The sequence below is a fragment of the Melospiza melodia genome, chromosome 18 (genome assembly GCF_035770615.1).
Source record: "Melospiza melodia melodia isolate bMelMel2 chromosome 18, bMelMel2.pri, whole genome shotgun sequence".
Classification (NCBI taxonomy): Eukaryota; Metazoa; Chordata; class Aves; order Passeriformes; family Passerellidae; genus Melospiza; species Melospiza melodia.
Genome location: NC_086211.1, coordinates 6234001 through 6260783, shown reverse-complemented (window position 1 = coordinate 6260783; position 26783 = coordinate 6234001). Strand labels below are relative to the sequence as shown.

Here is a 26783-nt window from a genome sequence, read left to right as displayed (position 1 = left end):
GATTCCCTGCTCCAAAAGGGACAAATGGTCAATGGCAGGAAAATGGTGCAGCAGCCTCAATAACAGGGTGGCCATGCAGTGTGCAGGGGAACCCAGGATGAGGAGACCAAAAACATAGGAAGAGCTTATAAAAAATAGTGATATAAAAACCCCCAAGCCCTGAAAAAAATTATGGGAAACAGAAAACAATCTGCAGCCTCAGGAGGCATGAGAAAATAGCAGGAAGCAGCACAGAGGGAGGCAGAGGGCAGGTAGCACCTGGTGGGTGGAATCTGTGCTGCTGTGCTGGGAGGGAGGTACGAGCCCATTGCTGCAGCTCCCTGCTTTGCTGTGCCTTCCCCAGCACATCACACCTGGGGATGATGTGTCACCGTGCCAAAAGTGACAAAAATGGCCAGCTGGCAGCCAGCCCTTCTTGCTGGGATCATCCACAAACCCCTGTGTGATGGAGAGGGAGGGACGGCTTGCAGCAAAATGGGATCTTCTCTGTGCTTTGTCCAGAAATCAGAGCTGAGAGGTTTTATTCCATCCAAAATCTACCAAGACTATGGCTCTGTTAGACTTTTCCCTTTAATAAATATGCAAAAATCCCTTGGACTTCAAAAGGCCTTACTCACCTGGTGTAAGAGCAGCAGGATGTTTCCTGAGGTGTTGCAGAAGTGGATGACTTACATTAAAAATACTCCAATTTTTACACCAGTGTCAAGCCACACAGAAAGTTCTTCAGTTCACCTTCATGTATTTTTCTGTAGCTTTCCAGCTCTCACACTTATTCTGCTAATGATTAAGCATCTCAAGCACTTTAAAACAAAGCTTTTCACCTTTAGATATTTTTTCCCCTGTACAAGAACAACGGATTCCTTGCTGGCACTTATCTTCCAACATGCTCTCTAGCACCCCGACCAAAAATATTTTGAAGCACGTTCCTTCTCATCTCGGAGCTTTGTTGTGCATGCCACACAACCCACTTTTTTTTTTTTTTATTTAAAGGCAGATTTTTATTTTTTTTTTTTTTTTTTTGTTTCTCCTTTTCTACTTTCTTCTCCTCTGTGCACAGCTGACCACATGGTTTCATTCAGTGGAACAGCCGATTGTGAAATTAGACAAACACTTTGACTTTGCCGCTGGCTTTCGTGGCTGCCGTACCTCTGAAGACTCCATTCACCTCTAATTACATGTCCATCGAAATCCTGCAGAGAGGGAACAGTGTGCATCATTAGCCCTCCTAAATGAATGTGCAGCTGAGTAGCTAACAAAGGGATTAGCGCTTGACAGGGGAAGCGTTGCATGCTGGAGGAGAGGGTCGGGGGTGACTGCCTATTACACGGGAATAATTGCCACCCGGAGCTGGGGGAAGCGCTGTCTGCAGGCTCTGCTTGCTGCAGAGAAGCACTTTCTCTCAGCTCTCACCCCTCTGCCTAATCTGCCTTTGCACAAATCAAGGAGAGGAGCTGCTAGTGGGCAGGGGAGTGTGGATATGGGTGCTGGAAATGCAAGGTGATTTGGAGTCCAAGAACCTTCCTGTTGGACAGAGGGCTTCCCCTCTATAAATAAAACCCCTTAATAAAACATATTCTTTTTAGTTTTTAAAAATACTGCTTCGCTAATCCTCCATTACCATAATATAGCATGTGGCTTTATACAGCTTGTTTTGAGCTTGGGAAAACAAACTCAAATTGTAACAAACTTTTTTAAAAAATATCTTTAACAAAAAGAATATAAAGACACAGTGCAAACATGTCTTCTTGCCCTACCTAACCTTTTATTATTTAAAAGCACTTTATGATCCAGGACTATATTCACACTGCAATGAGCCCTGTTGAGTGCTGTTTGGGGTCAGATTAAGATTTAGATTAAACTGTCCCCAAACAACTAATATTTTACCTTTTTGAGAATACATTTCTTACTCATGGAGTTAACAGATCTGTTAGTTCTGTGGCCACAAAGGAGGAACAGCTATGGAAGATTTCAAAATGCTGTAACAATTATTAGATGCAATGGGTGGCTGAGTTAGGGGATCGTGGTCATCGCTGTCACTGGGGTGCTGTTGACAAATTGTGCTTGCTGGAAACAAGCCACTACATAAGCATAATGTGGCATGGAATGTCCTGTTTGGCAGTGAGAGGGATCTCACAGTTAGGAAAGATCCTGGGTGAGACTTCCTGCTGGAATAAATGCTCATCACTCGTCATCACAGCTGTTGTGATTCAAATGCGCTGAGATTCGCTCCCTTCTCTCCAAGCAGCCAAGGACAAAATCACAGCTAAAATGATTGGGGAGCATCCAGCACATGTTTGGGGTTGAGCAGAAAGGGGCTTTCTGTTCAATTTCTGGTTTTTCTTTGGTGCTCTACCCAGAATTGCTTGCTGAGATCACACAGAGGAATTCCAGGTGAGCAGGTGCTGGGTCTGGTGTCTGGTTGGTTGTTTTAACCTCACTAACAATACATGGTGGAAAACCTTTTGGCCAATTTTGGAATAAAAGATGCCATTTTATAGCAAGTTAGCTCAGTCAAAGTAATTTAACTGGACTATATATAACTATGATGTCTTCAGCCCAATTTAAAGACATTGAATTTTAGTGCAGGCATTTTAAATTATCTAATCAGCCCCAAGAAGAAAATACCTTAAAGATACATAACCAAGTCTGAGAAAAGACACAACAGCAGTAGGGGTGATACTGTGCAACGTGAAAATGTTGTTTATATCCAAACATCACACGCACAGTTGAGCATGAATGCACATTAAATCAACTTGAGCTTCAAACATATATTTTTAGATATGGGTAGAAAGAACTATTTTTCACTCATGGAGTCCCAATATCACAAAGGTTTTAATCTGGTGAAATATATGACTTTTGAAAACTTGAACATTAATATTTCCAAAACCTTGTTGAATAAAAACATCTGAGCACAGGGGTGACACCTGCTTGCTGGTACTGTGAATCCATTTTGTGGCTTTACTTCTTTCTGTATCTTTAGTGGTTTTTCAGTTTTGCCATGACAAACCCTGTGGAAGTTTGGAATGAGTGAAGCTGAAGACATGAATCCACGTTCGTGCCTCCTGACATTTTTAATGCTCCTCTGTGGTCCACCAGCACAGCAGGTGAGGGTCACCTGTACAGAGCCATCACGTCCTCAGGGCCTGTGGCCACTGGCCCAGCTGAGCCACAGATACACAAATAGCAGCCCTTTCACCTATTCCTGCTGCTCCTGAGCAAAGGCTGGGGGAAAAAACACAGAAAAACTGATTATGGGAATAAAAGCAAGTTTTTGCATGAGCTAATGGGCATCCCACACACTGTCTTCCATTCACCATGGAATACTCCTTCCTCTTGTCTGATAAAGTGACATCTGGTTAGTTTATTTGCCTGATTTTTTAGCTCTCTGCATCACTGGGACAAAAGTAATCTCTCTAATTGGTACAGAGAATTTTTTCCAGCATGTTTAGAACAGCAGACTCTGTATTGAAATTCCTTCATGGCTGTTGTTGCTATCAGCTTCAGATGTCATGGAAAAGGAACCTAATTTTGTGTTTATTCGTTCACAGAGTTAACAGATTTGCAGCCTTAGAAACAGTATATAGGTCTAGTTATGAAAGAAATAAAATGCCCTAATTAATTTTCTGCATCACTGAAATGGAGCTTCAGTCAAATGGGGAAGGCACACATTGTGGATGTCAGAGAGCTGTCCCAGGACCAAGCCTCTAGCACTGTTTGGGAGCAAAAGGTAAAATGAGAGATGAAAATGCTAATTAGAAGAGGGGTTTGGATGAGATAGGCAAATCTCCTTGTAATCTCAAATAAATCAGAAGTTTCCTTGCTGTGTTCTTATCCCATCCCGAGTTTGTTGTGCATTTTGCTCCTGAAAACATCCCTCAGCCTATTTGATCCTTCAGGCAGTAACAGTCTGGTTGAAAATACTATTCTTTTAACCTTATTTAACCCTAAAGGTTATTTCCTACAGAGATATAAGAAGGTGGTTGCTGTCTTTACAGTGGCACAGGTTTTCTTTAATATAAACAGGCCTGGTCTATTTGGTCTGGAGGGATTTTCAAAGGCCATGTTCTCAACATGTTCTCAAAAGGAACACCTGGAGACAGAGTAATAATGCAAACCTACTGGAGGTAAAATGAGCAGCATTGTGTATTTTGGGCTGTTTTCCTTTTTGCTATAAGCATGGATACCACAGGTAAAAGTGGTGTTTCTCAACAGATCGTATTTGCAGTGTTAGATTTCTTCCTACTCTGACTACTTAAAGTCCCTCAGGAGGCTTTTATCCAAGTATGTCTGAACATTTTAGCAACACTCATTAGGCAGGATGACATTGGTTATTAACTAAGAGAGATTTTGATGCCCCCTTTGCAGAAATGTTCATCCAGTTGGTGAGAAAGGGACAGAAGGGGCTTAAGTTACCCTGATTCCAGAAGTGCAACAGGCACTACAAAGAATTTTACAAGAAGTTCCTTTTCATAAAGATAAAACTGAAAGTGGTGAATTTGTAGAGCTTTCTAATAGTCTTCTAATTCTCAAAAAGTCTGCAAAGAAGGTGCTTCTGAAATAGTCTCCTGGTCACCAAAGGAGAAAAAGGGGTTCCTGGCTCTACATAGAGCAAAATTTTTAATCAGAGATTTGAAAACGCTTCTTAATGAAGGATATTTAAACAGTGAACCTGGCTGCTAAGGGAAGCTGTAAAATCGAAGTTAGGAAAGACCAATTAGAGTAACACCTGTCTGGAATGGGCACAGCAGGATTCTGCATCCATGCAGTGAAAATGGACTTAAAGCCACTGTCATGCTGGGGTGCTGGTTTTTATCCTCCAGAGCCCCACTCAGGTCCTGTGATTCCATTTTTGCTACACACATTTATCTCCCTAGACTGTATGTGCGTCCTCTAAGCTCAGCTCTCCGGGTCTTCAGTCTGTCTCACTTCTGTAGCTCCAGCCTGGCTGGGGAAAAAAAAAAAAAAGTCATAAAGCTGAAGTATGTGAGATCAAAGTCTTCTCATGAAGTCATGAGGATTAAAATTAATTTCATTACTGTGGGTCGAGCAGCTTTCCCTAGGGAAAAGGGTGCCTTTTTGGCTCTGTTGAGTTGGTACCTCAGCTGACCTCATTCAGGGAAAAACTCTACCCCATAACCATCTTTTGGAGGGGCTGGGGGTTAAGGGATATTTCCCTACAATCCTCAGTGAGGTGTGGAATGATTCTCCTGGTTTCCCACAGACACTGTGAATATATTATCTCTGAATGGTTCCCTTCCTGGCACACTGTATGAGAACAGTGGACATGGCATTCACAGCTCTGGATTCCCCTCTGGAAATCAGGATCCTTCATGCCACAGTCAGTGTTGCTTCCTAGGGTTCTAAATTCTTGAATTTAATCTTAGCTATGAGATGCAAGAAAGATTCCCAGCACTGTAAGTCAGCAGTATCCCCCAAGTAAGTTGATAAAGCAGCTGTGTTGGCTCTAGAGCAGCTTAACTTTAGGCTTCTGAGTATGATGAATTATTGTTTAAGGAGATGTATTCATAATTCCGTTCCTTCCAAGCAGGTGGTTGATATTTTGAGATCCCTGCTGTATCAGCACTATGTATATTTGGCACAGAAACTGCATGAATATTATAAATTCTATATTTAATTGAGTCTCATAAAGAAATCCTGTAAATCATAGTCATCCCATCAAACAAACCAGGAAAATGATGTGGTGAGGTATTCAATAACACAGCTTCTTTTTGTCCCTAAGGGATAGACAAAACTTTGTTGTTTCCCTTAGAAGAAAAAGAATTATGATAGTCAGGTACCTTTGATGTAGTTCTGTTTATCTGGAAATAACGTAAAATCCTAATTCTTAGCATTGAAATCAAGTAATATGATGAAATACTTTTACATGCAGCACCAAGCCTCCATGAGCCAGCACTCAGCCAAAAGGGCTCTCTGCTTAGGCTTTAAGCAAGACCACAATGCCACTCAGGTTGTGTCCGAATCTTTCTTGCGTCTTTATGTTTTCCTTGAAATATTTCTTTGTGTTTCTCTATCTCACATATAATGGCAGAAAATATCACAGCATTGTTTGCTATGGACTAGATGATGAAACTCCTTTGTTTATATTTGTGATATTAGGTGATATTATATATGCCGGGGGTGAGAGTTAATATTTTGTCAATTTACTGGGACTGCTAAAATCCAGAAGTCCTGCTGTGTTCTGCTTTAACTGAATGAGAAATGAGAAAGAGTCTAATAGTTCTTTCCATAAGATACACTTTGAGGCCTTGATAAAGGATCTAAATCACAATAAATTAAAGAGGGGCAGTTAAAACAAGCACAGGCCTTACCTAATAGCAAGGGTAAAATACACATAGCAATGCAAGCAAAGGGAGATTTATGCCCAATTTCCTCAGGTGGGTTTGAGTCTGTACAAAGCTAAAACTGCTTTCATTGTGTTGTTTTAAGTTCTCTGCACCACTGGCTCACAATGAAGCATTATTTGCACCTACTTTATCTGCAGTACATCTATTACATCAAATCAACAGGAGGTGAGAGAGGCTTGTACTAAATGACTGCAGTTCATTATTTAGCTGTATCTGGCAATGTGAACAAAGGCAGCGGGGGTTGATTTTGGCACCTGAGCTGCTCTGGCGTTTTTTTGCCTGCAGAGCCCTGGTGGTGGGAGAGATCAGTTTGCTCCCAGGAGCAGCAGACAGGCCAGTGAGCCCTCGGAACACTCAGGAGCACACACATGGCCACGTTTTCCTGACAGGCTGCTTCAAGGGCTCTCCAGAGCTATTTGATCGGGTCCTCCAAAGCCTCTTCACAGCGCTTCTCTTCGCTGCTCTCACTGTGGCATTCATCACGGACTATTTTATCTGGCTGAGAGAGGAGCACGCACATGGCTTTGAGTCCACGCAGTGCAGCTGCAAATAGACTGCTAGACAGGTCCCCGGCCTCGCTTATCAGACTGAAATGGCTGGAAAAGAGCTCTCCTTGAAAGGGCAAGGTGATCCTGGGCTGTCACAACCCTGGGAGGCAATAGGGGACGTGTGCCCTCGCTTGTCGCAGGGCAGGGCCAGGCCGAAGCCTGAGAGTGTTTGCAGATCTGTGCTGAAAAGCCTTTGTGATAGGAGTGGATTGTCCAGGGATGGCAGGAAGGGTGCTTGAGATAAGGACATGGCAACTGTGTGGCACAGCACAGCAGCGATGCTGAGGAAAAGCCACTCAAATTCCCAGCTCCTGTCTGAGTGTGAGGGGACAGCAGAGTGAAGGGAGTTCCTCACTGCACTGCCAAGGCCAGTCCTTGTCACTGCCCCACTTCTCACCCTCTGACAGCTCAAGTTTTAGCTTTCATATTTTTCAGATTCTGTGCTGCTTTAGTTTGTATTTCTGAGCTTCATGTTAGGGGATGGTGAGCTCTCTTCGCAGAGTAGGGAGACAAAACATTTCCTTCTCTAGCTGGAGACCAAAGAAAAATGATCCAAATCTCAGGCCCAGGAGCACAAACAACGTAGACTGAAGAGAGAAAAACAAGAAGGATGGGACTTCATAAGCTAAAGCTGTAACTGGACAATTCACTCCAATATGCAAATGCACCAGAACTTGTAAAACTGAGAGACCCCATGACCCGTCATCCATTTTGTGACTGTTTTGGCTCATTTTGGGTGTAGCCCTGGCTGAGCTCTTGTACTGCCCAAGGTGGATCCATTAAGGCCTTCTAATAAATCCCTTCTAATTCATCCCTCCTTTATTCTTTAGCTCCATCTACTCTCTGTTCTAGGTCAGCCTTCACAAAGCATCACCTCCACCGCAAACCAAACCCTGTGACAAGCTGCAGTTGTGTCTTTTTGAGATATCTATTTTGATCTTGTTCAGCAGCAAAGTGTACTCTCTACCCATAAATTTGCAGAAGTTTCAGAAAGGAAAAGAGCAATTATGGGAGACCAAGTGGAAGCTGGTGAGAGAGCAAGCACAGGAAATAGTGTCTGCTGCTGGTTTCCAGTTTTTATCAGGGAAATGGGATGGGTAGCACAGCCTAAGAAATTAACATGGTTCCATTAAGTAACAGGCATGATTTACTGTATTTTCCTTACTATCCAAAATCATCCACAAAAAATGGCCAACTGCTCCCTTTGCAGGAGCAGGAGCATTGTCATATGTACCAATGGGGTTACTGAAAGTAAAAATAACTGTAGAATTAAGTAACTGTGAATAAGATCCTTTGAGCAACCAGGATTTCATGAACTTGGCTGAAGGAGGCCTGAAATGCATTGGAAAGTTACTGTGTTCAAATGCAATTTTCACATTTTCCTATTACACAAAGTAAAAGATACTTTGCCTAGCAGAAAAGGGCCTGAGCTTTACTGTAATAGAAGTTGAGAAGTAACTCTGCTGAAGTCATTGGTGTGAGCTAATGAGCTGTGAATATACTTTAATGTATGAAACAATACCTGGACAAGGATTCCTGTTGATTTCAGAGGGACTATTTGTACAGCCAGTTACTGCTCTGTACAAGTCTATGAGTATGTGGGTTTCTGCTAAAATAAGATTACATGTCTATTAGACTATCCAGAAGCTACAACACTGCAATATATGGTATTACCATGCACTGAAGATAGGTCCTTGGGAAATTATTCAATAGAAATATGTAGGAGACCAATTTCCTCAGTAACAGCAAATCTTTCAAGCACTGCAGTTTAGGTGAGGATTCAGCTCTTGGAATAGAATCCATTTAGCTTTGGATTTGGAAAGAACAGTGCTGGAAGTTAGGGAGCAGCAGATTTATGTGTCACTGGATTATAGTGGTGAGGTTATTTTGCAAATAACCTGCCCTCTGAAACTGCTGACTGTAAGATGTTTTAGGAATATTGACATTTTGCCACAAGTAAAGAAAGCTCACTCTCAACTCATACACATTTTCCTTGCATTAATGAAACAATACCCGTGTCCTCATAACAATTATAAAAATATCTTTCACTTATTATGCTACCCTGCAGCAACAAGAAGGGTATTGATCCAGGCCTACATTTCATTTACAAAAAAAAAAAATTTTGGAGAGAAAACAGAGGATATGAAATACTCTAAAACATGAAGCAAATAACTTCATCTCAAAGAAGAAACAGCCTTTTGAAGAAAAGTAAAATGCTCAAAGTATCTTAAGAACAAAGAAACACAAGCACCTGGGTCCATGAACTGCTCTGGAGTAAACTATTTCTTACTGCAGTCATAATAGCGGCTCAAGCAAGGGGAAATCTTCCTTTACAAAACAAAACAAAAGCATGGGAGGTCACTGCAGAGAGTTTTATGTGGTTTATGCATGGGGAACTGAATAGAGACAGGCTGCATTTTTTTCCCTGTGAATCACAGGGCCCTTGCTGGCACTGTGAACTGGCTCAGGAATTCCAGTCTCTGTTCAGCCCTGCCATCCCTGCTTCAAAACCTGGGCCCAACAGGGATCCCTGATGACAGCACAGTTTCCACACCAGTGCTTTGGTAACTTTTCCAGTGCTCTGCAGCATTTCCTCCTGAACTTGCCTCCTTGATGGTGAGAGGACAGCACACACACCCAGTGCCTGTGCCCCAGGACAAAGTCCTCTTGATGTCCTTTCAGCCTTGCTCCTTGTAGCCAATTCTTGTGGTACTGGATAAGAAAAACTGGCTATAGGCAGGGACAGTGCTGTTGTAGGCGCATTTAAAGAGGGAAAAAGTTGAGTTTCACAGCCGAAAGAACTCCTGAGAAACCTGAGATCTGTCACTACTTACACAGAAGCCCTGACACCAATGTCCTTTTGAAATACTGCAAATTATGCCCTGCTGCAGCACCAGTTCCATCCATGGCACGTGGGCAGCTGTGAGCATGAGGAAGTGCTGCCTTCCTCCTCCCCAGGGGTGATTTGTTTCCCCTAATCCAGAACGTTTCAGTATTTCTATATTTGCTTTCTGTGTTGTCTTTTCAGGTGTGCAGCTCTCGAGGAGCAATCTGGGCTCTGATTCCTCAAAAATGTGTCAATGTCATTCTCTGTACCACTGAATTCTGAAAATCACAGTTTCAGTTGCTACAGACTTTATCGCATTCAGCTTTCCTCTTTTTCTGAGGTTGAGCTGTTTAATTTCCTGAAACTTAGTAACAAAATCAACGCAGAAGGCCAGAGCTGTTCCTTGTGCTCTAAATACATATTCAAAAACTCTCAGCTAATTAGTGCTAAATTAAAATGCAAGAGGAATATCCTTTATTTTTAGGTTATATGGATAAATCATTTACTTCCTATACAGTTTCTGAAGAAAGATCAGCCACTGCGTGCTGTTAGTGCCACTGAGAATAATAAAGAAGTCATCAGAAAATGATATCTTGATAAAACACGACCTTTAAAGCTGAAGCTGTGGGAGCAAACCAAATAAAAAACGTTTTCAGAATGCACACGAAAAGGTCTGCAATGAAAGGAAAACTGATTATTCTCACATTCTTAATTATTTTAGAAGATTGATGCAATTAAATTAGGTATTATTTTAAAACAGTGGGATTTCACACCATGCTGGCTCCATTATTCATTTTTGAATGAACTTTCATTTTTTCTATTTACGAAAATACTGATTTTTATACTCACGCTTTTCATTTTACCACACATACCATAAAAAAAGGACAAAAATTTTCACAGCAGGAATTGATTCCCACCTGGTCACTTTAAGCCATGTTGTCTTCCTCCCTTGCAATTACTGACTATGTTCTTACCCATTTGAAAGGTTTCTAGCAGCACACAACAGCTGGGGTCATTCTTATTGCTCCTGAGTAATCTTGTTTGCTACAAACACCTGAATTCACAAAGGAGCCAGCCACTGTCTCAAGGTTTCTGTGTACAGAAGCTCTTATGCAGGGAAAAAAAAATAAATTAAGCCCCAAAGATCTTTGCCAGCATTATTTCATTTTCTTCTCCTCAGATTCTTGTCCTGATTTTCAAATTACACACAAGTGATCTCAAAGTACTTAAGCCAAGGTCAAATTTTTTCTATGTTTTTGCATAATGCCTTAAAATATGAATTTCTAATCTCTTATTCTGACTGGGTAGGTCATCTGCCCTAAATATAACAAATAATATTAAAATTCAGGCTTTACTGATGTTGAAATTAAATGAGCGGCTGTGAGGATGAGCAGGGCTGAGGGAGTGCATTGTGTGACCTTTTCCAGTAATCCCAGTTTGGATCTCTAGATTAAATCTGTTCTCTTTGAAGAAATACATGACCACAAAACCCCCAAATCAGCCAGAAAACACACAGCATCAGCAGTACAGGGTTAAAACTTGAATTAGGTTGAGGAACCAAGTCAGTGGGTGGGGGTCTATTCTTAATGGAACTGAAATCCTGCTCACAGTGAGGAGGGAGCCTGTGAAACACCCAGCCAGGTTTTAAATGTTAGTCACATTCCACAAGGCTTTCCTGGCTTTTGTGGATTGGGAAGGTAGAGGAAGGGCAATGAAGGACTAAAATGTGAAGTTCAGACTCACATTTGTTGAGGACTGCAGAATTCCTGAGGCCAAGGAGCTGAAGGACAAAAGCTCACCCCATGTGAGACTGATGGATGGGGATTTGCACTCGTTTTGGAGGAATTCCCTTGGGATGTGGTTGTTTGGGACCAATTTAAAGGGTCCCAGTTTGCCTCCCTCTCTTTCCTTTCCTTTTGTCCTAAGGAAGGGCCCAGTCTCTCAGCTGACTCCTGCTGATTGGTGCGGCAGGATCTCAGCTTGTCTCAATCCCCGAGGCACCCACAGACACCTGCAGGAAAGACACTTGTTACATCCAGCCAAAGGCAGATTATCTAGATAATCTTGCCAGAAGCAAAATTCTTGTTAATTTTCCTATTTCACTCCACATAAAATATTAGTGCAGTACAAAGCTCGCAAAAGAGCGACACAGACACATTTCTAACATGCTGAGAAAAACTGACTTTAGGTTCCCTTAAATAATCACTAAATTCCTGAAGGAGAGGCAGCATGTTTTGTGTCTTTCTACATATTTATTATTTCTTTCTCCTCTGCTCTTGGTGAGCTATTCAAACAAGAAGATTCATCTGAATTTTTTATGCAAATTTTTCTTCAATGGCAGTTGGTCATTCCCACCTGGATACCTCTCACCTGTCTGGTGAGGTTAAACCGTCCTGGTCCTGCAGTCAATGACAACCAAGGTGACACAAATCCCCAGGTTTGTCCTCCCTTATTGGAATCAATGGAATTACAGCCTTTAGCACAAGTCCAGAATGCCAAATTCCCTCCACATCTGTGCATCCTGATGTTTTCTCTGCTCAGTCAGGAACTGGTGTGCCTACACCTGTTAATGGCAGCCCTGTGATACATCAATGTGAATCTCCAGCAGCTGATTTGCAGTGAGGATTCATTTTTACTTCCAGAGGTTTCTGGAAGCTTCCAAAGGGGCAGAGTTGTCCCTTTTAATTCTCTCTTTCTGAGTTGCATCTCATGGTGCACTATTGAAGCCAAGTAGCCTGAAATTTAGGCAGAGGATGATTTCCAGGGTGTTGGCCATTCACTGAGAGTTAGAGCTAGAGTTAGACTAGTGGCTAGTGAAGATCCAACTGGAATTGCTAATGGTAAGGAGCTGAAGCCAAAGCAACCCAAGCCAACAGAATTATTGGAAGGCAGCGAGACCTGTCTCTGGGGTCTGTCCTACTGAACATATGTTTGGAACTTGAAAAAGGAAAGGGACACCTCAAGGGACATGAATCAGACCAGTTGAGCAACACTGGAAACTTGAACATTGCTCCAAAGCCAAAATATCTTTGTTTTAGCATATCCAAAATTTATTAAAGCAAAGTACTGCAAAATAGCAGAGAAACAAAATCTGATCCAAATCGATATTTGGAAGAAAATGTTGACAAAGAGCATAATCTATATGCCAAGTGTTCCCTTAGGAGCAGACTAATTTTGCACAGACATTCCTGAATAGGAGATACATTCATAAAAATCTCTTGTCACTGGGTTTCAGCACAGCATGGGAACTCCTCACTGAATTAGTTTCCAACCACGACTCAATTCTCTCCTTTCTCTCCCTCTCCCTCTCCTGCTATGACCAGTTAGGAGCAGCCACTCCCTCTCAGGCTCTCCACAGGGGTTAACTCTTTCTCCTGTTTCATGCAGCCACTGGGATTGCCCTGAGAGTTTCCAAGGTAGAAAGAGAAAGCAGAAGTAAAAAGCAGCTCCCTGCATGATTTCTGAAGCATGCAAAATACAATAGTAATAAAAATAGTAATGAGCTCATTATAGTGGAGATGGTCTCATTAGCAGTGCAAATGCCAATCATATATGTGGCCAGGTTCCTGATGGTGCAGGGAGTCCTTTAACACTGTTCTTCCCTGCTCCAGAAGTATAAATCCTATTTTAAAACATCCAATTTGTGCAGTTCTAGGGATGCTATCCTTCCCTTTGCTCCCCAACAGGCCACTGCAGTTTATAATGCCTGGACACACGGGATATGGGGGTGAGATGCACATCCCTGTGCCCTGCCAAGGCCCCCACTGCCACAAGAGCAGGGAGAAGATAACTCCATTTGCTCCACTGGCAAGAAATACCTTGAACTTACAATGGGAAAATGTATTTGGAAATGTTTTAATTGGGAGGAAAACAGTTTCCATCAATGTGCTGCTAATGAATTTAGGGCATTTGCAGATGCACAGTAAGAATGGGGATGATAACACAGTTTCAGCCATTTAGGGCCAGTGGGAGCTCAGTGCTCATGACTGTGCATGTCCTGCTGCTTCAGACATTCCTCCCAGAAGCTCCAGTGCAGGGTGATGCACTGCCTGTGGCTGGAGTGAGGTTCATCCCTCCTCTTCCACTCCACACAGGTGGTGCGGCTTCCTCCCTTCCAAAGTCTGAGACAGAAATATCATCTTGGCTGAGAATGTGTTGGCCATTGGTCATTCTGAGGGAAGAAACTGCCAACCAGTACACCCTGCAGACAAAATTTTTGTCTTCATTTGTAATCTAGGCTACTAGAAATGTAGAACTCCATCATGATCTGCCAGGTAATAATGAGCCATGCTCTTCAAAAATGTACTTAAAATTGAAAGTGATTAAAGATGCTCCAGCCTGAAATTGCCTATTACTCACTTGTGCTCTAAACAGTTCGTTTTTCACATCATTCCAGGGAGTTGTAACTCCTTAAAGCAATGTTCCTGGTAATTAGGGGAGAGCAGCAGCAGCAGCCACTGAGCATTATCTGTGCTGCAGCAGTGCCAGAACAAGTGTGGCAGAGAGGCAGCACCTGGTCCCACTGCTCAGGGAGTGACTGCTTACCAGGACCTCAACTTGGTTCAGAGAAATGCTGAAACTGGGGAGGCTTAACCCAGCTTGGTCTGAGCTTGTAGGATCAGTTTTGGACTCAGAAGGGAGCTCTGGTACCCCTCAGGAACATGGCACTGCCTGTAGTCTGGGCAAAACTCCTGCCTCTCTGAAGTTGGCCTAGGAATAAGAAAAGGCTTTTAGGAATCTATTTTTAGGCTCTCTACTTTTTAATTCTGAAGCATAGTTAAAGTAGCTACAACAGACAGAAACATCCTGCCACTAAACCTCAACCCTCTGCCGTTGCCTTCATGGCCTTTATTCTGTACACATTTTTGATTTACCTGTTTCACTTTTCAGACAAAGTTAAATGAGACCTAGGGTTTTTTCTGTTGCAAAAGTAGTGCTACTTTGGTCAATAAATGTATCAGAGTGATACCACAATGCTTAAATAAAGTAGCAATATAAATAAATAATTTTCAAAATCCCAAGCACTTGAGACAACCACTCTATACCAGACACAGTAATTGCAGGACCAAGTGCTGTGGTTGTCCTGGCTGCCTCCATGCCCAACCCAGGGCACAGAATGAACCCTAATAATGGCTCAAATAGTTTGTGACAGTGAAAAATGTAATTTTTGTGTCCGTGGGCTCCTCTGGCTGGAAGCTGCCTCCCTGTAGAGATGCACCTACAATACACAAAGAGCATTACTGCACGTGTGCTGTGGGGTGGTTTTAGTTGTGCTTCCCATTTTGCTGCTCAAGGTGTCACATCCTTACCCCACCTCTCCTCAGGTTGCTGTCACCTGTGACACTGCCTGATGGGGCCAAATCTCTGAGAAGAGCCAGAGAGGGAGAGAAGGGAGCAGTGCTGGCAGAGCAAAGGTGGGGTGGAGACCCAGGGCTCCAGGCTGTGCTCACTGTGCTGGACACATCTGCAGTTCTGATGGAGACAAACCTGTGCTGCACTAAGCATTCCTCCTCCCTCCTGTGTCTTCTCAAACTCTCTGTGATCAGCTGTGGGCTTCCAGGGCTCCTGGATTGATAGCTGGCCTTACATGAGCCTTTGGTCTGGCAAGTGGCATGATGCTTCATTTTAGCTTGGAAGAGGATACTGTGTCACGCCAATGCTGTTTCATCTTTAAGCAGAGGGCAGTGATCACAGCTGCTGAGTTTGTGAATTTTATCACAATAAAATAACAGCAATAGTTTTTACCTGTTTGGAAAGAACTGTACACACAACAGTGTATAAACAGCAAGTGGAAATATTACTAATAATTACCCTTGTTACTAATGACAGGGACTTATCGCAATATTAATAAGAATAATAAGCTTTTTCAAGATGACTTCATCTCATTTAAGCTCAAGAATTAATCTCAATAATAAGGAAAAACAGAAGCATAGCCAGGAAGACGTATGTAAAGATTACAGAGAAACTGTGTCAAAACTGTGGTGAACAAAATAAACATGCCTTTTCTCTGGTATGCATGATTAAAAACACCCCAAACTTTAAGTTGTATAGGATGCATTTTTGCAAGAGAAAAAGCTACAAGGGTGCGGATACTCCTGGATTTACAGGAACAGTGAGATCCCCAGCTGGAGATGGCAGGAGGCTGCAACATGGCACAGAAGCAATGGGGACACATCTGTCAGCTTGGGCAAGGGACAGCTGTCCAGTTCTGAAATGTCATCCCACTGCTGGTGCAGTCCTGTGCTGCAGAGGATGCAGAAGAACAGGAGCTGATTTTTCTGGTGAGGAGTTGGAGCTGCTCCACATGCCAGGCACAGCTAAACCCCCCAGGACCAGCAGGTCTCCCTTCCATGCAGAGCCTGGAGCTGCCTCTCACTGCTGCCCATGCAGGGCAGGCAGAGAGATGTGTGCCTCAAAGCACAGGAGGACAGCTGAGAACACGAGTGAGCCGAAGGAAATGAAAGAACAGCAACCAGCAGATGATTAATGGCACCGATATGAACCCTGCTGACAGCGCCGAGCCCGGGCACCTCTGCTGAGACAGATTAACTTTGTCTCCTGGAACATGGGAACTAAAGGAAGAGAAGCTACCCACTGGGAAATGTCTAAATCCATAGAAAAGTAATGAGAATGTTTGGGCTGAAAGAACCGGCTGGAGAAAAGTTTTGGCAACGTCTGCCTCTCTTTATCTGAGTGCTTAACAACCACTCAGCTCAGCATGCAGATTCTGGGTTACCAGTTGCACGTCTCCTGGCCAAAAAGTCAAAAGGCAGCAGCACAAGAATTGATCTTCATTTTTTCTGAAGTGGTTTGAAAACCTTCCTGAGTTGTGTTTTTCCACCCTGACCTATATTTCTGTGATGATTCATTTTTCTGTTGTTTTTTTTCGAAGGATGGCAGAAAACACAAGCTTTGCCTTAGTTGGGTTTTCCCACCCTCATTGCCTCCATCTCTGCATGGTGAAACCATGGCCACACCTGGAGGCAAATCCCTCCTGGCCCACCAGCCTCCCATCTCACTTACAGGATCGGGGCAAGTTGCTCTGGCAACTTCAAAGGCAGAAAGAAAAGTCCAATACACATTGAAATGCTTGTCTGGTGTCTCTGTGTGAGACACGACAAGTTTTCCATCAGGGATTTATGGTGTATTTATTCATGTCATTAAAAGAACTGCTCAGTGGCAAGCAGAAGTCACTTGTGGGTTAGTCCTGGCATGAAATTTCCACAAAGAGTAAATAAGAGCTTTTCCCATGCCTTGGGGTTATGACAGGGATGTGCAGCCTCCTTTGCCTTAGAGCACTGGACTTGGAATTGCAAGTGATGTGAAATACAGGTCTGCACTCTGGAGCCACATGGAATTACCTGTCTGGGCCATAGCACAATGTGCACTTTATAAACAAGGGCATGGTTTCACTTTATGTGGCCGGGGCACTTGCACCCAAGCAAAGAAACAGAATATAAATTTTATTCCTTACCACATTTCCTTCCCTTGTTACCCTCCAGCTTCACTCTGCTGAAGAAGTTACAAAACTTTAGTATTGTGTCAAAACACTGGAGACCAGCAGGATTTTAAGGCCTGATTCATAACTCACAGAACATCAAAGGAAAAGTCCCAGTTTCCCGAGTTCCTTTTTCTCATTTCTGCATTTGGGGTCTGGCCACAGCTGATTTTTTGATATGCAGAATATGCACAGCCAATGCTGTCCAACTTTGGTGGCATCCTATTGGGCTGAGGCAGAAAAAGCCTTGCACAACATCTTCTAATGATTCATATTTTGGGGAGGAGGAACATCACCTCTAGGAATTCAGCTTTATTGGATACTGTAATCCAGAAGAGATAAAAGCACTTACTAATTACTGCTGGGTTTTGTTTCTTTGAAGAATTGGGTTAAATCTCTTTTGAAAGAAGATGTCTGTTTGTGCTCGTTAGATGTATAATTTAATTTGTTTAGGATTTTCTCCTTTCCTGGGGTTTTGTTCTAATGATATATGTGCTTTTCCTTCTCTTCTTTCCCTCTCTTTTCTTCCCAAAGTTATGAGCTTTTGATGCACCCTAGATTTATTTTCTTAATACAACAATCATCCCCAAGCTGATGCATCTTCTTTGGGGCGTCATTGTTTTCTTCTTTTTTCCCCATTGAAAATTTATTCCCTTAAAAAAAGAAGAGGGAAAAGGGTGCTGCTCTTGCTTGCTTGTTTAATAGTTCTGAGATTTATTTGCTTATGGACCTTTCCTGGCTGAAACCCGTATTTGTGCTACGCTGAAGAGAGAACTCAAAATATATACTTTAGAAAGGAAAAAAAAAGGTAATATTGTAATTTATCTGTCAACCACTACTATGCAACACTGCAGAAGCAGAGAAAATTGGGCTGAAAGGGATCTTGGGGCTTCATTTAATTCATAATTCTTCCCCAAGCCAGGACCAACTCTGCCTACATCATTCTTGACAGATGTTTTTCTAACCTGTTCTTAACAGCCTCCAGTGGCACTGGGTACACAACCTCCCACGGCAATTTCTATTAATATGCAACTGTTCTCACTGTTAGAAAGTTTTTCCTAATGTTTAACCTGAATTTCCTGAGCAGCAGTTTAAACCTGGGAGTTCTCATCCTGTTCACATGTATTTGATCTTGTTAAGTCAATCCAGCTGAGGGAAGTGGTTTAGCCCAGCTCCCAGGAGCTTTCTGCACTTGTGTTCCTTTGCAATTTTAGACACATTTTGAAAAACCCACCCACTGAGAGCTACACCCAAAATGCAAATAGAGATCAGCTGTTTGGTCTGCCCATCCCATTTCTTGGGATTTTGTTGTGTTCTGGGAGAAAGAAGAACAAATAAAAACCAGCACCAGGTTATACACTTGGGTTACAAGCTTTGAGTGTTGACTGGGCATTTATGTACTGACCACATCAGGATTTGCATGATTTGTTATAAATGAACTCTTTCCCCTTCCCCCCATCCTGAAAACAACACCCAACAATCAGCAATACCCCAAAATAGATATTACTTCTAGCTTGCTGTGCAAATAAAGAAACACTTTGATGGACTATCCTATTTCTCATCTCCAGGATGGGGATATGGACACTGCTATTGACTCCTTGGTGCTCTCATGGTTCTATAAATGAAGACTAATGCTGCAGTCAGCTTTGCCTGGTAGATTATTTGGGTCAGACAAAGAGCCCTTCCTTTACCCAATTTCCTGTGTTAAAGGGAATTATTAAAAACCTCCAATATATTTGCAAAATGCTCTGAGATGTGAGTCTGAGGTGTGCCCTGTTTTATGGCTCTCAGATTTAGGGATTATCAGGGGAGTTGATGAAACTCCTGGGTGTAAAACTCTGCATGAGGGGCAGCAGCTCAAAGGCTTCACACAACAATTCCAGACGCCCCTAAGGCTGAGAGGGCTGAGAGAAATCTCATTTCTGGCAGCCACTGCTGCCCCCCAGCCTTTTCTCTGTCTCTCTGAAGCAGCACTGGGAACTTTTCAGGGCTTTTCCACAGGCAAAGGAGACATCTGCTAACCAGGACACACAACAGCTGGGTCACAGCTCTTTTGCTGCTCCTGGCAGTGGCAGAGATTTTTCCAGCCCCTGGCACTGGCCTTGTCTGGTTATTAGTATTTGTTTTCATCATTAATTTTTTTACTACACTTCTAAATAACAATGGAATAAATTCCTTCTCAGAAGTGATTCTTTTTTTCCCAATTACTGTTCCCTTCAGCAATGGGAAGGGAAATATTCTTATTGGGTTGGGAAGTGATTCCTTCATGCTGGGTGAGGGGGCACGGGGAGCTGTGGTCAGAGCAAAGTGGGTGTTGGAATCAGACAGAAGAGGAAAGGGGGTGCCTCAGGCATTTGGAAAAGCTGGCTTCTCCAGTTCTAGAGAGTTGTAGCCTTGGAGGCACAAACCCTGAAAATGTGGAGATCCCACAGCGTGACAGACCAAACTGGTAGGAAAGCAGGGAGGATCTATCAAAGAATTGAAAGCTTTTTTTTTTTTTTGTTTTGTTGATTGATGCCAAATGATTGTGTTGCTGGCCTTGGGAAAATGAAATACTGAACAACAAAACACCATCATTTGGGGCTAATCAAAGATTTCTTGCTTAGCCTCAAGCTGAAACAGTTTTGGTTTATTTGATCCAGAAAAATAAAAGATAAAAAAATCACGGACACATTTAAAAATGAGGTATTTTGGACTGGAAAAAAATAAGGACTAAATTACTTTGTTTTCTTTTCCAAGTTTTGACCAGCTTTCTTGTGTGAAACTGTTTCACAAATTTGCCTCAAAAAGGTTTTGTCCAAGAAAAAAATAATACAATCACAACATCTCTCGCTTTAACTCAAGCTTTTTTCCCTTTGGCAGGGCACCATAAATGCATCACAAGGAGTGCATTTCCAGTGCCCTGTGATCCCTTGCATATCTCAAGGTGATGTGCCAGGTCCCCCTGTGCAGGTCGAGGTCCTGCTGTGCCAAGAGTCACAGATAAGTAACAAAATAAATCCCAAAACTACAGAGCTCACATTTTGTTTTCACTGCCTGCTGAAAAGAGCTACAAGACTTGGCCTGCAAACCCTGAGACTCCTCTCCAAAAAGATGTTTGACTTTCACCTCTGTGCAAAAAAAAGCGACTGCAGCAGATGCTGAGAATGCAGACACAGAGAGACCTCGAGCAGCACATGGCTTATCACTTCCCTCCTAAGTGACAAATCAATAAAGGCTCTTCAAAACCAACCCCACAGGTCACACTGCAGCAGCAAGGCTGTGAGCACAGGCAGGGCTCAGTCCCACAGGTGGGAGCAAAGGCCCAGTGCTGCAATGAAAAACCTCAGGAGAACGGGGACAAAAGAAAGCAGCATAACACTGAGACATGCATGCTAATTTCCACAGAAACTGCCCTGTTTGCAGCACACCCCGGAACAGGAATGTGCCGGAGGAAAATGATTTCTAGAAGGAACCAGGGGCTGACCTGCACTGCCCACAGCACGGGCAGGACACACTAGCTGACTAAAGAGCAGGTTTAGAAACAAAATGTTTTTGCAAATGTTTTTGCCTCCCCTTAGGTTGGACCAGAACTTTGAGCAATCAGAACAACATTTAAGAGGCTGATTAACTGCACTGAGCAGACTGACAAAGTCCCTGGTACAGCCCTGAGTCAGGCTCTTCACTCCCACCCACAGTGGGGCAACATCCCACTGCTGGCATCACCCCCCATGAGTGACTCTCCTGCTTTCTGGAAATTATAGTGCTTAGCATTCTCTTGTAAATACTGAAATAGATCTGATTATTCATTTAGTCAGGGGAAAGGAATCTCCTGCTGTTTTCCAAAACCAGGCAAAATGGCCAATTGCAGCAATGCAGGCAAGGAAGAGAGCCCAGTCCCATCTGGAGCACATGCAGGAAGGCTCTCCCTCACTCTGCAGGCATCTGCCAGCCCTGCACCTCTCAGCAGAACTGTTTGTACAGCACAGCAGAAAACTCAAGGTTTTCTGTTTTGTTTTTTTTTTGTTTGTTTGTTTTTGCTACACAATAACACACACAAGCCCAAACCAGTGAATTCTCCAAATCCAAATGGTACCAATGCACAGCAACCCAGCCATAACCTCTTCCATCAGCTGCCTTGGAGCTCAGCTGTGGTGAGGTGCCCCGCCAGCCTGGTTCCCCTGTGCTCCTCTGTCATTGCTGTGCTCCTCTGTGGCTCATGGAGCAGCAAACAGGAGTGACAGCAGCGTGAGAGGCAGTGCCCTGCTCTCCCTGGCTCCCTGGCAGCTCACTTAGGCTGTAATAATTGGGAACTGAAAGCTCCTGGGGCTGACAGCCCCAAACACCAGCTGTGGAGCTGCTCACACACCTCTAGAGGACACAGGACAGAGTGCAATGACAAAGCTTTTAATCACCTTGTGTGTTATCAGATCCCCTCCTACTTGCACAGATAAGATGAATGTCTTTGGGTTGCTGGCTCCTGACACTGCTACCATCATTCCTCCCCCTTGGAGCTTCCTCTCTCAGTTTTGTGGTTTTAATATGCCACTTTCTTTCTCTTTTCTGCCTGCAGCCATTCTGCCCTGGTGTGTTGTTCCCCCCAAGCATGCAGGGACAAACTCTTTGCTCCACAGAGCCTTTCCCAAGGGAGCACCCTGTTTGTACCCATAGGAACCCCTTCCCACCTGCTGAGGGGGATTCAGAAAGCCACATTTTTTCCCTTTCCCTCTCCTCAATGAGCTATCATTTCCAGCCTTTGCATGGCCCAGGATGTTGAACACCCCCTTGTTTTGCTCTGCCCTTCCCTGTGTGTGTCTGAGTGCCCAGAGGTGCTCCCACACCATCCATCCCTGCAGATCCCAGGCTGCTCCCCAGCCAGGCAGAGCAGGGGAAGAAAAAGCACAAAGCCCCAAACCTGCCACCCCCAGCATCTGAGGCAGAAGGGAATTCCCTGAGTTAAACTGAGGTGCTTGGCAATACAGATGGAAAATTCTCCTTTTCCAGTTAGAGTTTGAGTCAGCTCTGTCCCATCCAGGGACAAGGGAATGGTTCCAGCAACAGAAAGAACAGATAGTGGAGTTGCCTCTATAGTGATTGCATTAACTCCTTTATGGCTTGTTTTCCAGCCCAGAAATAATCAATAGGAGTTACAGAACATACTTAGTTATGCTTTGCTTGTTTTTCTAAAATTATGAACAACTTTATAAACTTGTTGTCAACACCAACTGCTAGAAAGGCAAACTAAAGACTCTGTAATCTCTGCTTTAAGAATCTGACCATTCCCAAATTTCTTTCAAAGTCATGAATATTTTAAAACAAGCATAGCCTGTGGTTCCTTTAATTTGATTTTTTTCTTATTATTTCTCAATTTCTCAGCCATCCATATACCCCTGTACCACAATCTTAGAGTTTTCTCTACAACCACAAGCTGTTTTATAATTACCGCTTTTATTGTGTTCCAGAAATGGATGCTGTCAGTCAATATTTGAAAGTTCACAGCAGGTTTGTGACAGAGCAATCCTGAATCATCTCAGTTTATGCAGGAACTCAGGCTGTGTTTATTTTACTCCTAGCCAGCAAAGCAGATATTGCTCTGAGTGTGGCCAGCTGAAGCCACAGCTGGTGGCTCAGCTCAGCTCTCCAGTCAGGGCTCCATGTCTTGCTGCTGGTATTTCATGACCAACCTCAGGTCAGGTTTGTGCAATACACAAATATTTGTTATGGTTTGGATCAGAGTCAAGCCTCAGCCAGCACCAGTTGCAGGGGGGCAAAAGCCTTTCTCTATTGCACAAGGGGACACGCACAGGAAGAGAAGTTGGTGCTTCTCTGGTGTAAATCAGCTCTTGAAATTAAGACTTTGCTCCAGTGATGACTAATCTCTTTGCATAATTGCCCTCTGGATGTTTTGGATACAAACATGTTGTTTCTCCTGTAGTGCCAGATTTCAGAGGGTCTTTCTTACTATTCATGTCAAATCTAGTTGGGCTGCAAGTCTGTCTCAATAAAATGAAAAAATTGCTCATATCTGGAGACTTAGACATACCAATGTTTTCAGAAGAACACATCTCCCATTTTAAAACATATGTTTCCTCCTTTGTATCTGTTTTGTCTTTGGGGTTTTTTTTTTTTTTGCAGACTTCTTAGGAAATGTGTTGGCATGAACAATATGTTTCAAGCAAAGAGAGCAAATACTTTCAGAAAACAAAGTTTTTACAAGTCATAATGTTTGATTCATCATGATAAACATCTGATTTATCTACTGTCCCTCCAGGAAGGGCATCATAGTATTGCCCAAGACAGAAAGGCCCAATAAAAACAGTCCTGAACAGCAAATGCTGTAAATTATCTGTACCATACACTACAGCCAAAAGCTGCTCACAGAAGGGTTTGCTATGATGACTCACTTCCAGGGAAGCTGTCTTCTGCTCAGTAGAATTTTAAGTGGCCAAAGGGAGGAAAAGATGCAAAATTAATCAAATACAAATTCCTAAGTGTTCACCCTCTTCCAACATCCCCAGCAGTGAGCCCTTGGCTGGATACATCCCACTGATTCTCTGCAGGGCAAAGGAGGAGAGGTAAAAGCAGAATAAGACTTCTCTGTTCCTTTAGAGCAACATTTATCTGAATCATCCACCTGCCAGCCTGATAGTCACTTATTTCCTAGACTTTCCACCTGAAACCAGATCCACTTCAGGAAATTTGGACTGAAGAGAGCAGCTACAGGAGTGAGCAGGGATTTCTGAGCCTGTTCTGCAGAGGATCAATATCCAGAATGGTTCAGGGTGGCAGGGACCTGTAGAGTTCATCTGGTCCCGGCAGTCACCTAGAATGAGTGGCCAGACTGTGTCCAGATGGCTTTTGAATATTTCCAAGGGTGGAGAGTCCAAAACCTCCTCAGGTAACCCCTGCCAGTGCTCAGTCACCCTCACCATCGTGCTGCCCACAGTTCAGATTTGCATCAGCCACAAAATCCCGAGACAGACAATATTGTCAGAGAAATTAAATATTCACACCTTCAGCCCCACCTTGCCAGGCTAAAGCAGGAGCTGGAACAGCCCATGGGCTTTGGTCAATGAGTAAGCAACTGTGAATTCAGCGGGTTTAGTGGATTCCTCTTCTGCAGATTCAGGCCCACTTAAGAGATTTGTTGTTATCCAGGAAATGCCTCTAGGAATCTTTCCTTTAAAATCCTTACAGATTACATTTGATGTGATTGAACAAGCCAGAACACAGTCTCTGCTCTCAAAATACACTAAAAACTTTGAAAAATTAACTTTATATTGTGTTCTAGCCTGAACTGCTCTTTTGTATGGGACAAAGTTTCCCTCTAAATTAATTTGTACCAGGTCCAACCCAACGTGTGTCACCTTTTCCAGTTCTTTTCCCTGCTCTCTGTCCTCTGGGTCACAGAGCTGGTTCCAGGCTCAGTGAGCTGCAGAGATGTTCTCTTTACCCTGTTCCCTTGTGAAGAACACCTCAGCCCTGCTAGCAACAACTGTGCCATCACTTGTTTTATTTCCACTGTCTGCTCCCAAGCACCTTCATCAGAGGCTTCGAGTTAGGAGTTAATTAAACTGACAGCGCTGCTTCGCTGCAATTCAGTGCAAAACAATTGAACTTTTATCTGATCCAATTTCTCAGAAGTGAAACCAGGCAGTGCCTGGCGAGAGAGGGAGGTCTGGAAAACACAGTCACGGGTCAGGGGGTTGTGCTCCCTTTGTATCACTGCACCCAAGACACAGCACATCAATGGCAGGAGCGTGGCTGGGCTGGGTGTGGGGAGATTTGATGTGGAGCTGGTGATGGCAAAGGGTCAGGGAGACTGAGGAGGTATAAATAGGGGAATTTACTTGAGGCTTGACCTGGGGAAATCCTGTTCAAAAGAGTTATTTGAGCTCTTAATCAGAATCAGGGAGAAATGCCAATTCAAACATTCGTGAGGTGTTGGGTTTTTTTAACAAACTGTTTAAACTCACAGAACGCACCATTTCTGTTTAATATTTTTTGCATATGGAAAAAAAAAAAACTTTAAATTACATCTTAGAGCCACAGCTCAGATACTCAGAATTATCTATTGCCATTTAACATGGGCATGTCATTGCTGCTGTAAAATCACAGCTTGACTGAGCAAGGTGGGGTCACTGTGCTTCTCTCTCAGCCTCTGTGTCTGGGCTCTGGGCTGGTTGCCTTTGAAGTGAACTTGTGCTGTGACTCAGTGGTGAGTCAAAGTGAGCTGACACTTGTTTCTCGAAGAATGGAATGGCAAGAAATTATTATAAAATATAATTTATAAATTATAAATATAAAATTATATCTCGTATTGAGATATTAGAATTAGAATTGGGTAGAATACAGTTTTTCTGTCAAAGGGAAGATGGAATTTTATAATGTCAACTCACTTTATATGAAAAACAATGACAGCAATCTTGCTCCATTTCTATCGATACATTTCCTTTTGTGCATAAAATGTGCTTCACTTGAATTTCAGCTTTGTTTAAAAAAACAAATAAATCACTGTCCCTTTTTGCTTACATTTCCTTACATGCATCTGAAATTTTACTTGAAAACAAAGAGAGGGGAGCTTTTCAGGTCAAGAGATCCAGGAGAGAACAGTCTTCCTTGTCAACAAATTGTGTGAGGCAAGAGAAGTTTTTCAAACAGTGCCAGCAACTATGAGTAATTGTTAATACCAATGGTTGTTAAAGCACCAGCAATCACTGTGATCAAACACAGCTCTAGCACAGTCCTGGGAAACAATTCTCTGTAATTTTGGCTGAACAAAGCAGCAACAACAACCACAGATTTTTAACTCTATTGAATAAACAACCTCTCTCCTTCTCACACGCTTGGCCACGAAAAATGCAAACAAGCAGCAGCACGAGGTGAGGGTTTTATGGGCACCTGATGAGACCACAAGTGCCACAGTGGTGCTCACCTGGCTCCTGGGCTGTGACCTCCCCATGGAGACACCTCAGCCACCCCTGCCCTGGGTTATTTGTCACCTCTGTGTGGGAGGCACTCCCATACCTGAGCCCCAGGGAGGAAACCCACACTGTGTTAATGTGTGAACACTCTTTTGTGTTGTTTAACCATTGTACAACTTGCCTCGATCAAGCTGTTCTTCCACCCTTTCTGCAGCTGTAAAAACAAACTGTTTAAAGGGTGTTTAAGGGTTCCAACTTTTTCTTTTACTTTTTGCTTTATTAAGGTCATATTTTTTCCCACAGTTTACTCATAAGGACTTTCCACCATGCTGCTCACTACCTCTTCTGACTAATTATCATTCTTCCATAGTTAAAGATGAGTGAGGATGAGAAAAAAAAAGCTTTAGCCTATTGATATAAGATAGAATGAATAGACAAAGCTCGTTTCTTACTCTGTGCTGGATCCAAGCCAAAGATTTCATAAATGTAAAAGAACCTTTTCAAAAAGTTACTAATATATATTTACTAAACAAATAACTGCAGACTAAGATAACAGGTGCATCAATAATGTCTGGAAAGGAAATAGCATTAAAATTTGGCAGGTTTCTATGTTTACATTACCATTTTTACATGTCTAGCTCA

The 26783-nt window shown here is 43.0% G+C and overlaps 1 long non-coding RNA gene across 1 annotated transcript in view; it reads right to left on the bottom strand.

Moving 5' to 3' along the window:
- Positions 1-1092: 1092 nt before the first annotated feature.
- The window catches only part of LOC134426645 (uncharacterized), a 162077-nt gene continuing 136386 nt past the window's right edge, over positions 1093-26783 (bottom strand). Inside the window, exon 3 of the long non-coding RNA XR_010030016.1 lies at positions 1093-1190. This is a non-coding gene — a long non-coding RNA (uncharacterized LOC134426645). The remainder of the gene's footprint in view (positions 1191-26783) is intronic.